The sequence below is a fragment of the Triturus cristatus genome, chromosome 2_2 (genome assembly GCF_964204655.1).
Source record: "Triturus cristatus chromosome 2_2, aTriCri1.1, whole genome shotgun sequence".
NCBI lineage: Eukaryota > Metazoa > Chordata > Amphibia > Caudata > Salamandridae > Triturus > Triturus cristatus.
The window spans coordinates 714,638,985-714,653,023 of NC_140582.1; the positions used below are offsets into that span (position 1 = coordinate 714,638,985).

Below are 14,039 nucleotides of genomic sequence, written 5' to 3' on the forward strand. Positions count from 1 at the left end.
AAGCCTACATTCTAAAAGTATGCCCCTCCTCTTTTCTGTCTGGAGAGAGATTGTTTTTACTTAGTTATTTCTGTAATAGGAAATGGAGGAGCGAGAGAAAAATAATGATCAGCAACTCTTCTGTTTTTTTGTGAGGGAAATGGAGATGGTATTCAGGAAGATGGAATGGGAGACCAGGACTAAAGTGCACAACTCCCATCAGTGTATTTTCATCTCTCAAAAAAAATATTGGTGTTTCATTGTAAATTGTACAGAGGAAACACATACATAAAATGCATAATCTTAGTCTATACCATTTCAGCATAGACCTCACCAGTCACATATAGAAATAGCATTTAATAACACTCTCTCCATATATATGTTCATTACATCAATCAAAGCACCCATCGCAGCGCAGATTAATCACTTCTCTGTCGTTATTGGAAAGGGTGCCTTCGAAGGTCTTCAGATGTTACAAGTGTTTTACAGAGATCTGCAAGGTTCATCTGAAGGCTTTTCCAGGATCGTGGATCTGTCCATTTCCCTGATCCAGTCCGACAAGGCACGACTCTTGCAGCTCACCATTTGTGCACTATTTTGCTTCTGTCAATGATTATCTAGGTTGAGGAAGGCCTTGATTTACCTATTGATCTACAACTTGTCTAAATGTTTTTTAAACACTATCTTTGAAGTAAGGTTGGGTTGCCAACCTAGCACCTCTGAGACTATCCTAGCTACTTTAAAACAATGTTACTGAATTGCCCTGCACCCCTAAATAGCGGGTAGAGGAAGTGGCATATTGCATGCATCATAGGCACCTAAGAGTAATGTACAAATGATGGATTAGTGAGAAATGGGCCGATACAGCTACTTCCCTGGAGTCCTTGAGTGCACACATCTAGCCTTCCTATGTTATCACTGTTGTACCCAAGTCTGCTCTGTACATAGTTCTGAGATTCTGTAACATGTCTGTTACGTTACTGACTAAAGGTATGGAGACTTGTGAAAGTCTAGTGATGGTTGAGTGCTCCTGTCCATGAGCGTGTCTGCAAGAGATGCCCAAGCATCTATTGTCTCCAGATACCGTGCATAATTGTGGCACACTCTGTTTTTTACCTTAGTAATCCCAAGGTTGTCCTAATTCTTAGTCTCCTAGGATGGGCACCTGTTTAAGTTTGAGTACCTGCCCATTATGGGGTTTCGTTTGTTAACCTGTCCTTCCACCCAATCACTTTCAGAGTGTCTCTCCAGATCCTGAGTTCTGTTGCAGTGGTTGGGTGTAAATTCATCAGCAGATGCTGTTCATAAAGGAGTCTTTGCTCAGCGCCGGCGACTTGGACCAACATGCTTGGTCAGATCTGGAATGATCAAGCCAGTCATTTACGAGAATCAGATGAGAAGCCTGTAATTACATCACTTTATCAACAATCCCAAACCCCTATCACAAGTAGATACATAGCGTTTATCAGTAGAGACTTCTGAGGCGATGTTAACTGAAAGAAAAGTCTGCAATATGGCCAGGGTCATTGCCAGAGGTCTTTGAGAAGTTGATAAGTACTTAAAGAAACCAGTGGAGAATCATGATCTTGACAGTGGCAATCCTACTCATTATCAATACAAGCCCCACTAACGAAGATCATGTCTCAGCTTATATAGCATTGAGATTCAGCGTTTCCCTAGACAACTTGGTACCCTTTGAACGGCATCTTAGTCTTTATGGTTGAGTTATTTTTTTTTTTTAGGAATGTTAAGAATTTGAATATCCTGGACCTAAATCAAGCGTGTTATTACCCGAGTATTCTGCTCCATTCATATGCGCCTGTCTGCTCAATTTTAGTCACTTTTACATTTAGTCTTGCACGGTGAGCTGTTAATGTAATGATTTATTTTAAATATTGGCCATTTCAAAGGTTTACCACCAACTTGTAGAATGATATGGTGCCTGTTCACACTTATGCGTTTCTGAAGACTATGAAGACAGCCTGTAAAAAACAGTTCCCCTTTAACTGCTTGTGTCAATCGCAGTAAGTGGCTCATATACGGAGTATAGATCCTCAAAGCCGAGGAGCACCAGACACGGTGGAGTTGCACTGGCACTCTTTAATAACTCCCATGCACACCTTCTTGCCCAATCCTGCGTCCCCCTCTCCAACGTTGGTTGAGGCCCTCTCCCTCTCCCGAAGGCAAGTGGTCTTAAAACTTTTTAATGCTGCCCCACCTCCTTTGTGTAAAAAAAAAAAAAAAAAAAATTCGGGCCTCCCAGAATGACAAACCTGTTTTCTCACAATAATTTTATCAGATCAGCTTCTTTTAAATAACAATTCAAGCATTACAGTTATGTTTAGTTATCCCTTTTAACAATGCAGATACATTATTGCCTACGTGATATTAGCGTCCTTGTCACCCTAAATGTATTACCCTAAATTGGAAGGTACTTTTAGGGCTATTTGGAACCCCCGCTACTGATGGCCCATTACAGAGTGGTTCACTGTCACTCTGCTATCTTTCACTTTAAACCCAGCACTGTTTTCAGCATGATGATAGTCTCGCTTCCCTAGGAGAACAGTAAATGCTCCCCTGGCACCTCCACACCTCCAAAAGGGAGCCTACCCCTAGTTTGAAGACCTGTGCCTAAGTTAAGCTAAACTGCAGAAAAATATCTCCTGTTTGTGTGTGCGCATGTGCTTCTACCGGAGCGGGGAATTTTGTATCTCAAAGGTCTGGTATAATCATCATATAACCCAGCCATTGGTCGTATGGGCCGTTGTTAGTCGACAAGGAGAATAAATAAGGAGCTATCATTTACATTAGTTATGCTCCGGCCTATTTTAGTATCTCGCAATTATCTACTGGAACCCACTCTGGTCAGATGGAACTTTTTACTTGCCTAATAGCATGGAGGGAAAATCACCGTTATCACAATTACAGTCTGCAATTTTCCGTAATCAAAGACTCGAAACTTAATCTCTTGGCTCTCTGGTTTTTATTATCAACATAAAGATTTGGAGATACAAAGTCCTCAACACGAGGCACAACAAGTACATAGGCACTAAAACAAATGCTACTCTACGAAGAACCCGCATACGGCTAAAAATAACTAAAAGTACAATCTCTAAAAGCATGAGGTAGAACACTACCAAGCAAATGTCGATACTAGGGACACTGAACCATACCATCTCTGTCCCTACTCTGTACTAGGTGACATCCCTACATAGCAATCCCTTGAGACCCTCATCAGAATAAAAGGTGTCAGAGCGAAACTTCCTAAGAAGTCCTCACTTAGAGAGCTTGGTCTAAGTTGCCCCCTCTACCCTTCGCCTAGCCGTCCTCTGCTTTGGGCTGCCCCGCTCTGCTCTGCCTCCACCCTCGGGGCGCTGTCCCTAATACAGTACCCCAAGTCTCCGAACACGCCCTTTGCGCCTCCTCTCCTTCCGGGGTCGTCTTTCAGTACTTTTCCACAGAGCGCTGTCCAGTTCCATCGTCCATCGCTTGGCCTTGAGTCCCAGACGCCATCCGCACTAGGAGTTACGATTGGCACATTCCAATACACTCCCATGTCTGGCTTTCTCTACATAATTCAAATTACGAACAAAGAGCTTCTCTACTAACGAGCAACTGTCCTTGCACCTGGGGTGAGATCATGCAAAGCAGACATTCTTCACATCTTTTAAGTTGCAATTTACTACAGCCTAAAACCTCTACTGGAATAAATCCTTTTTGGCCTATTGCCCTTGGCTAACATAAGAAAATACCAGGCCTTTCGCCTCAACGATATATGCGAATTCTGGCCACTACTTCGGTTACACAAGCAGGTTTCAATCACAGTATTGACATTTACGTCTTTCTTTCATGTGTGGTCAACCTAAACAACCTACAGACACGAAGTCTGGGGTACACATTTCTAACACCACATTGCATTTCCCGTAGCTAAACACTATACATTTCTCTAATACGTTTACCATGTGCTTGTACATAGCTAGCACTTCTACTAAAAATCGATATAGGTTATACAGTTGTAATACATTGCACACGAAATCCCTGAGTACACATTTGGTTATATACGGGTGCCGACTAACAGTGAATATAACGCACCCCTACAATTCTCAAAATTTTAAACGCTACATCAGTTCCCCCCTTTGATGACATCCGTCATCACACCATTACATTTCCTTCTTCAGAACTGATTTAAACCGTGCTAGTCATAACATTTCCATGTCGGACTCCCTCCAGTTTCTTAAGACTCTCATATTGCTGCTCCTGGAGCTTTGCCAACCTCCTCTCGTTTGCCTTTAGAGCTCTTTCAACCTTGCCTCCTTGATACCACTTCCATGCCTTCACACATCCCCACAAACAGATCACACAAACCACGGCAATAATAATTGGTTTCAACACTGAACCTAGAAATCCCCTTCCCAGATTCGCAAACCAAGTTCCCACTCTTCCAAATCCTAATCCAATCTTCTCCCACACATTCACCTCCGTCAGATCCGTAATCTCCTTGTGAATAGTCGTTATGTTGTCTATGTACTTCCCTATCTCCTTCGAGTTGTCTGGAATATACGTGCAGCATTCCTGAACTTTCAATAATTTGCAGACTCCGCCTTCTTTTGCTAACAACACATCTAAAGCAAGGCGATTCTGCAAAACCATATTCCGGATCGACAACATCTCTCCAGCCACCAATATCAAAGATCTCGCCGTGTTCATAGACAACTCATCAACTACAGTCGCCAACCTTCGGATCTTCACATCATTCAACACCACACCCATACTAGGTATCATTGCTCCGTATATGTCCCCAATCACTGCACCGGCATTTGTAGCCCTACGTTTCCTGGGCGGTCGCTTCGTCTCTAACAACTCCAAGTCCCTTGTGTGATAAATCTTCGGGAATATGATAGCCAAATAGCATACTCCATACCAATTGTCGGGTAGTCTGACATAAGCATTCGTCCCACAAACATAATACACTGTCGGGATTACTTCTACTGGACCTTGCATAAAATTCTTAGCATAAGCTTCCATTGTAAAAGTCTGAGAACAAATGCTATGTCCTACTGCGACCTTCTCCGTCTTGGATTGAGGCCGTGCAATACACAAATTCCCTCTCTGTGCCTCATCCAATGCTATTGGTCCATAACTTCCCTTAGATCTGTGAGCTCTCTCCTCGTCCGTCCAATCTACTGGGCTCTCTCCGGTGTGTCGTGTCTCGGTCAACTTTCTATACCTGTCCTCTACTTGGTCTATGAATTTCTTCTCTATCTCTGATAACGCACATGTCAGGTTATTCCTGTGAGCATGCGCCGTATCCAGTTTCACAGTCGGTCTAAAATATTTCAGGAGTCTGTCCTCTTTCTTATCCAGGTCATATCTATTCAAATGCTTGATTGCTGGCACCTCGGGAAGCACCGTGTCAAAATTTGAGAAGAAATACTCGAACTGTCTCCTGTCATAAAATAAACTGAGCCATATGCTACAAGAAATCCCATAAGTCAATGGGAGATGATGATACTTGATACCCTCATCCACTGAAGCAGGCAACTGCATGCACACATAACAATCCTTCACATCCATCGCATCAACATACTCATACAGCAACCTTGCATACGCGTTAAGCTTAAAATCACCCTTTGACAAATCCATGTGAAGTCTGCGAACATCTCTCAACTCCGATGATTCCTGTTCGCTAATACTAACACCACTCTGCCCTGGGGTAATAGGTGTGGGTGCTCCCTGAACCTTCCCCTCTTGCCTGTGAGCCACCATGTAGGAACTGATCACTACCGCAAATATGGTGACTACTACAACTCCGATCAATGTGCCTATTATCAGTTTAGCCCTACGATGTGGGTTTACAGGATCTGCCATCTTCGGAATATGCTCAATGTCCAATGCAGTCTCTGAAAGGATAAGTCTCTTTCTCATTAATGTCTCTTTCGTGAACTTAGGCAACCCTCCCTAACTTTCTTCGTTCTACAACGGAAAAATCCCTAATTTTGTTCTTCTTCCGCTCGGCTCTAGGTAATCTTCTTTTTAGCTGGCAACCTTTCTCAAATCAATCTAACATAAGCGCCGGTCCCAACAGCTCCAGGACTCCCTGCAATATTTCGAGCTTAAGAATAATCAGTTCTTGTGGATCTGGCAATGCTGTGAACGTCGGGAACTCTAAATTGTCCAAGATCATACCTCGAATGGTACTCAGGAATGGCGGACTTGGGATATGAATCGTCAGAATCCCTTCGATCTCCAATCCCGGAACTTTCAGCAACACTTCCACCCTCTGGAGCGGGACACTGTTGACCAATGTCATCGACCTCAATCTTCCCGTGCTCGGTAACCCTGGCATCAGTCACTTGGTATGCCCACTCCGGGGAAGCATACTTCCGACTTGGCACTCGAGTTCTCTTGGACCTTCTCACACCACCTTGAGGATTTTCCTCGTCTCCCGATTCTTCTTCTGGTTCTTCCGAAACTGGTGCAAGGTCGGTGTCTGGGGCCAACCTCAGGTTTACCCGGTTCTGCTTTGCGGGCCAAACCCTTTCCGCTTCGGTGGCTCCCCCAGTCTTCTCTCCGATACCCTGTGCACTGACTTCCTCTTCTTCGGCAGAACTCGATTCTGTACTACCCACTGCACCTCTCGCTCCTTCGCCGGTTTCTGGGTCAGTACTTTCTTCACGTCCTCCCCCAACTCGATTCAGTGCACCATCAGCCGCTTCAGCAACCCTTACAGCTTGACTGGCCCTCTCTGGCGATTCTGTCGGCTCACTGGGATCTTGGTTCTCGAGAGGGGCTGTATCTTCCAAGGGTGCTGGAACTCTGCGGGTATGAGAAGCATGCACCCAGTTCGGTAACCCTCCGCACTTGACAGCAGTGTTCGTAACAAGGATTACTTGGAAAGGGCCACGCCACCTAGCATCCAAACAACTCTTCCTCACGTGCTTTCGGACCAGGACCCAATCGCCTGGGTCCAAGTCGTGGCACCTGTCACTCGCAGCTGGAACCGTTGCTGTCTGCACCTGCTGAGACACAGAACGGACCACGTCAGCAAGGCCTTTACAATAGTCCAGGATCATATCATCAGTGATATTTATCAGAGCAGTGGCAGGTATTGCAGGCAAACGCATCGCTCTTCCCATGAGGATTTCATGGGGTGACAACCCAGTTCTTCTATCAGGCACACTTCGAAGGCTCATAAGGACCAAAGGTAATGCGTCAGGCCATTTCAGAGACGTAGACGAACACACTTTCGCCATCCGAGCCTTCAGAGTTCCATTCACCTGCTCCACTATCCCTGAAGCCTCTGGTCTATAGCTACAGTGTAACTTCTGATCTATATTCAAAGCAGCACAAAGCAATTTCATAACTTCGCTGTGAAAATGAGTTCCTCTGTCCGATTCAAAGGACGTCGGGAACCCGTACCTTGGAATGAGTTCTCTCAATAAGAGTTTCGCTACTGTGAGTGTGTCACATCTGCGTGTAGGGTACGCCTCCACCCACCTGGAAAAGACACATACTATCACTAATATGTACCTCAACCCATTACACTTCGGCATTTCAACAAAATCCAACTGCATCCTATTGAAAGGTCCCCCTGACCTCCCTATGTGGCTCAATGTCACAGCAGTTCTTTTCCCTACATTCATCTGTTGGCAAGTGACACATCTCTGGCACACAGTTTCAGCCACGGCACGAAACTTCGGATTGTACCAAGTCTGACGAAACACTCTCATCATGGCATCCCTACCCAGATGTACAGCACCATGTATCAACCTCGCCATGGGATTCAACAAACTTTCCGGCAACACTGCTCGTCCATCATTCGAAACCCATATATCCACATCTCCCTTCTCACATCCAGCTCGTATCCAGCTGTCCCGTTCCTGATCTGAGACCCCTTCCTGAAGCTGCTTCAGTTCCTCCCATGTGTCAGCCACTGCTAACATCTGACCATACACCACCTCTTCCCCAGTTTCCTCAATGTGGATCTCAGTAAAGTTGCATCCCTGCTCTGCACAAAATCGAGCTACTTCGTCTGCATAGTTATTTCCCAACGAGACAAAGTCGCTTCCCTTCGTGTGGGCTGCACATTTAACAACAGCAATTTCATCAGGACCTTGCAATGCTTTTAACAATTTCCGCACATAATCACCATTTCTTATAGGAGAACCTGAAGACGTCATAAACCCTCTCTGGGACCATAGCTGTCCGAAGTCATGAACCACACCAAACCCGTACTGGCTGTCCGTGTAAATAGTTACACGGATCTTGTCGGCTGCCAAACAGGCACGAGTCAGAGCAATGAGCTCAGCCACCTGCGCGGAGTGTACTCCTTCTAAACAAGCGGCTTCAACCACACCCGTAATGGTGCATACAGCAAACGCTGCTCTCAATCGACCGACACTGTCTCTTAAACATGAACCGTCCACGAAGAAAATCTCATCTGACACCGGGAGCGGTTCGTCGACAATGTCGGGTCTCGGTTTGGTGCATAGTTCAGTCACATCGAGACAATCATGGTCCTCACAATCTTCATTATCATCTATTTTTAGAACAGGTAACAGTGTAGCAGGATTTAAAACAGCACACCTCTTCAATGTCACATTATCGGCTGCAAGAATAACTTGCTCATAACGAGTCAGCCTATTATTCGTGAGGTGCTGCGTTTTAGTCCTAGTCATCAACAATTCAACAGAATGTGGCACATGTACAGTAAGTGGATGACCCATCACAATGCTCTCACATCTCTCGATGCTGACACCTGTTGCCGCAACGGATCTGAGACATCCGGGCAACGCAGAAGCTACTGGATCTAGAGTAGCTGAGAAATAAGCAACTGGTCTACGGACACCTCCATGATTCTGGGTTAACACTGCTAATGCGCAACCTTCTCTTTCGCAGCAGAACAATGCAAATGCCTTGTTATAATCCGGCATTCCCAACGCAGGAGCGCTACATAAGGCTTCTCTCAGCCTCAGAAATGATTTCAAACAGTCGTCGTCCCATGGTACCGGATCACTTACATCCTTTCGCGTCAGCCGCTGCAAAGGCTTCGCTTCAAAGGAAAAGTTTGGGATCCACTGGCGGCAATAGCCCACCATTCCCAAAAACATTCTAACTTCCCTCTGCGTCGAGGGAACTGGCATCCTCAAAATCGCATCAATGCGATCTGGAGACACCTTCCTTTTACCCTTTTCAATTCTGTGCCCCAAATACTGTACCTCAGGTAAACAGTATTGCAGCTTGTTTGGAGACACCTTGTGACCGTTCTCTCCCAGGAAATTCAACAACGCAATGGTATCGATCCTGCAAGCGTCTTCTGTCTCTGACGCGACAAGCAGGTCGTCAATGTACTGCACCAAAACAGAGTTTTTCGGCAACACAAGACCTTCCAGATTCTTCTTTAACAGCTGATTGAAAATCGATGGGCTCTCCGTATACCCCTGTGGGATACGGCACCACGTTAATATACGATTTTCTAGCCTAAAGGCAAAAAGAAATCTACTCTCTTCATGTAGGGGAATCGAAAAGAATGCCTGACACAAGTCAATCACTGTGAACCATCCAGCTTCGCATGGGATCTGGAACAGTATCACAGATGGATTCGGTACCACTGGACAACATGGAACAACTATGTCGTTTATTTTCCGCAGGTCTTGCACTATCCTGAACTTCCCACTCGGTTTCTGCAGTCCCATAATGGGTGAATTACATGGACTACCCATGATCTCCACCAGTATTCCCTGCCTAATCATAGACTCAATCACAGGTTTGATCCCAGCAATCGTCTCAGGCGACAGTTTATACTGAGGGGTTCTCGGGAATTCCGCGTTTGGCTTAACCTGTATCTTCACTGGTTCCACTCCCCTGACTAAGCCGATCTCCTCTCCGCTTAGATCCCACACATCGGTCGCAACTGACTCCCTCAAGTCCTGTGGAAGCTCCTCCACTGTCAGAGCCGGGTACACTTCCACGCACCCCTGCTGATTTGCAACCTTAAAGGTCGCGTCGTCATCTCTGGTCTGTACCTCTACTCCCCTCGGGGTACAGTAAATTGTGCAATTGAGCTTACACAATAAATCTCTTCCCAACAGACAAACAGGACTAGAATCGCACACCACGAACTGATGTCGATCCCTAAAGTTTCCTATCCTGACGGGAATCGGTTCCGTCAAGGGGCTAACTAGTCTCTTGTTCGCCACTCCAACCACTTGTATACTTTCTCCCGAGAGGGCTACCCCCGGAACTACTGCTGATCTTATGGTTGACCGGGTAGCCCCCGTATCTACCAAGAAGGTAGTAGGGCGTCCATCGAGTTCGGCTTCCACAAAGGGTCCCTTCTGATCTACCTCTAATATGGCCCTGAGCAGGCAATCATCGTCCTGACCCAAACTTAACTGCGCCAGCAAATCTGCATCCCTCTCCTCTTCCACTTCGAACATGGGCATCTGCAAATAAGTCCGAGCTCCCTGCTGTATGTTCTGCATCCTGGGTGGCTGGGGAACCTGCACCTGCGAGACGCCTGTCCCCCCTTGCATCGTTCTCGGTACAGTCACCGTCTGTACCTGTTCCGCCCCAGGGACCTGACCCATTCCTCCCTCCATCTGCGGCTGATTATAGGGGTTCAAGGGACACTCGCGCCTCCAGTGTCCCACCTGGTGACACTGGTGACAAGCAGTCGTCTTCTTCAAGATCGCTACATCTATTCCTGTCCTAGGGTCTACGGGTCTCGGCCTTCCCTGACCCTGCATATTCTGATTCCCTGTCTGATAATTTCCCTGTCTTCGCCCCACTGGACCCCCATTCGGCGGTCCCTGAGCCGCTTGCATCTGAATGAGCAATAAGTTATCCTTCATCTTCTTGTGCTTTGACTCAATCTCATCCGTGCAGTACCTGGCGTACCGCAAGATCTCGTCTACGGGCTTATTCTGCCAACAGATCAAATGCTGCTGTATCATAAGACTGACCTCGGGCTTCAAACCCAGCACGAACTTAGACACAAACTGTCCCATGTCCTTTGTTTCCAGCTCATCTAACCCACTGTACTGCTTAAAAGCTTTCAAAAGTCTCTCATAGAATTCATGTACTGTCTCCTTGGGCTCCTGCACTGTCCTGTCTATCTTCACCCAATCGATATCTTGGGGTGAAACCTTCGATTTCAACCAGGTAATTACCTTATCGTACAGCCTCATTACCACGGGCGACGGACCATTAGTAACTATGTTCCTATCAGGCTCATAGTCCGGCCAATCAACAGCAATTTTACATGCGTTCCACAGATCTCCCGGAACTACGATATCGAATAAGGTGTTCAGATCTATCCACAACACCTTCGAAATCTTAACGAAACGCTCAACTTGCTTGTACCACTCTGCAGGCTTCTCCCTGAGCCTGGGAAAATCATTCGTAAATGATGCCAAATCCCCCCTGCTCCATGGTACATGCACATATCCTCCATTCGCCACCTCTCTCAAAGGAAGGATCTTTACCTCCTGCAAATCTCCTTCAGAGCTCCCTCCTTTCGCTCCCCTAGAATTCCTTTTCCTAGCCCATTTCTCTTGCCATTTGTCGAGCATCAGCCATATTCTCATAGCTACAATCAATTCCTTGGTATGTGACCTTAGACCAACAACCCTTTTCTCTTCCAATTCCCGCTCGGTACAATGCATCCTATGGCTCCCTTGCAATGCTCTAGTCTTGGATAGATCCACCCCATATTCTCTAGCCAAACCCGCCAGTTTCTCATGTGCCACTCGTGCTTTACGAGTCACATCCTTTGCCACAAAAAGCAATTCATCGGGAGTATAGGTCAATACTCTCTCCAGAGGTAGATTCCCATATATTATTTCATCCGCCTCTGCTTTAAGTCTTACTACATCTATCATTCCTGCCTTCAAGGCTCCTTTCAACACCTGACAACTTGCTCCACGTCCCTCATCATACTCGCATTCCGATTCCTGCTCTCTCCTTTCCTCTGGTAGTTCTATGGGAGCAGAGTGGCTCGTAAAGGCAACTGGGGTTGTCCCCGCTCGGCCCATATTCCAGCTCATTTGCTTCTTTGGCGGTACCCATGATCCTAAATCTGGTCTCGACTCCATCAGAGTCCTCGGCCTCACCGGTCTCTCGTCCTCTTCGCCCCTAGATGTGTCCGACACCGCTGCTAATGGTGTACTCCATTGTACAGGGCTTGGAGGTCGGGCCGTTGCCCCTTCCAACTCACTTTCCGCACTTTCTCGCCTAGTTCTCTCTGCCTCTCGTTCGGACCTCTCTCTCGCCTCTGATTCCGGGCTGTATATAGACACAATCGGTCCAATGGTGACCGGTACCCTCAATGCATCCGGTAACCTCATCTCTCCTTCAATCCTTCGGCTGGTCCCCGACTGACCCTGTGAACTCGCTGTTTCAAACGAGACCAACCCTTCCACTCGGGTCTCGGGCTGGATCGTTACCCTTCTAGTTTCCTCTCTCTCGCTCCACCTATCATCTGCCTCATCCGGGTTATAAGGGGGTGGTCTCTCGTCTAGCAATCTTTGCAATATATCATCATCAGAATCACTATCCTCTTTCTGTGCTTTCCCATTCCTTATCCCCGTCTCCTCCATTATCGCGGGATACAGTTTCGCTTCCTCAATTGTCTGCACTCTCCATCTTTTCTCCGCTGCGTCCCATTTGGCATCCTGAAACGCCCTAATCGACTTCCTCATCCTCTCCTGACTTCTTCCCTTTTCCTTATCATGCGCTGCTCGGATCCACGCATGTAATGCTTCAAACTGTGCTGGTCTTGGCAAGGGTTTTAAGGACCCCATCACCGTCTTCAGTTGGTACAGCACCGCTAATCTAAATGAGCCGTACCTCGGGAAAGCTAATTCCCCTTCACCTTGTGTAACCTTGTGCCAATTCTCGATCCAAACGATAGTATGTAACCCCACATTCTGTGCCATGTAATGTGCCGGTGTATCCTCGGGAGGAGCTTCTTCTCCCCCGCGGACAACCACATGCCTATCACCTCTACACAACTCTCGCAAAGCCCTAAGACACTTCATAATGAGCAAATTCGATCTCGCGCTCTATTTACTTCTTGTTCTCAAATCCTCCAATAACAGCGCGACTCACACCAACCGGCCTATCACAGCGCGACACCCTCTGACGTCACCTTCCTTCGTTCGCAGCAGTTCCCTTCTCCAAACTCGTTTCACGCTTACTCACGTCCCATTCATACACTGAAATAACCAATTAAGTTATTTCTCTGGCTGTCCGTCCACAGCCTCTGACTGTCCGTCCACAGTCTCTCGACCTTGTTGACCTCGATTGGCGCCCGTCTGCCCCCGTCCGGCCAGACAAAAACGCCTCTGATAGGTTACTAACACTCCGATCTGCTCACCACAACCCACGACCAGCGTTAAGTTGCCATACACACACGCATTCGCTCCCCCTATCTCGGTCCAGGTGATCGATGGTACCTCACGATCTCCTTTGGGTGGTCAACAAAATCTATCTCAGGTGTCTTCTACACCACAATTCCCGGGCTGCGCGCGCTCACAGCCTGATCTCACAATCACACGACATACACAACAACTCCGCAAGACATCACACAACAAATCAACACCGCAATCTACAACCACTCATTATGTTCATACTCACTCCTGGAACTGCTGCTTTCTGCCGCGCTGCTACTCGCCGTTGATGCTCATCTGCCGCCGTCTGCTGCTCGCCATCTGATGATTCAGCATCACTTATCGTCTCTTGGGCCTCAAGGGTCACTTATCCTTATCTAATCTTCCCTCGCTATCAGTAAGAAACCATCCTCGTTTGCTACCAACTGCTCCGGCCTATTTTAGTATCTCGCAATTATCTACTGGAACCCACTCTGGTCAGATGGAACTTTTTACTTGCCTAATAGCATGGAGGGAAAATCACCGTTATCACAATTACAGTCTGCAATTTTCCGTAATCAAAGACTCGAAACTTAATCTCTTGGCTCTCTGGTTTTTATTATCAACATAAAGATTTGGAGATACAAAGTCCTCAACACGAGGCACAACAAGTACATAGGCACTAAAACA

General features: G+C 46.7%; 1 protein-coding gene across 1 annotated transcript in view; it reads left to right on the top strand.

The window, feature by feature from the left end:
• Positions 1 to 14,039, top strand: part of SNX25 (sorting nexin 25) — an 880,463-nt gene that overhangs the window by 480,302 nt on the left and 386,122 nt on the right. The window lies entirely within an intron of this gene.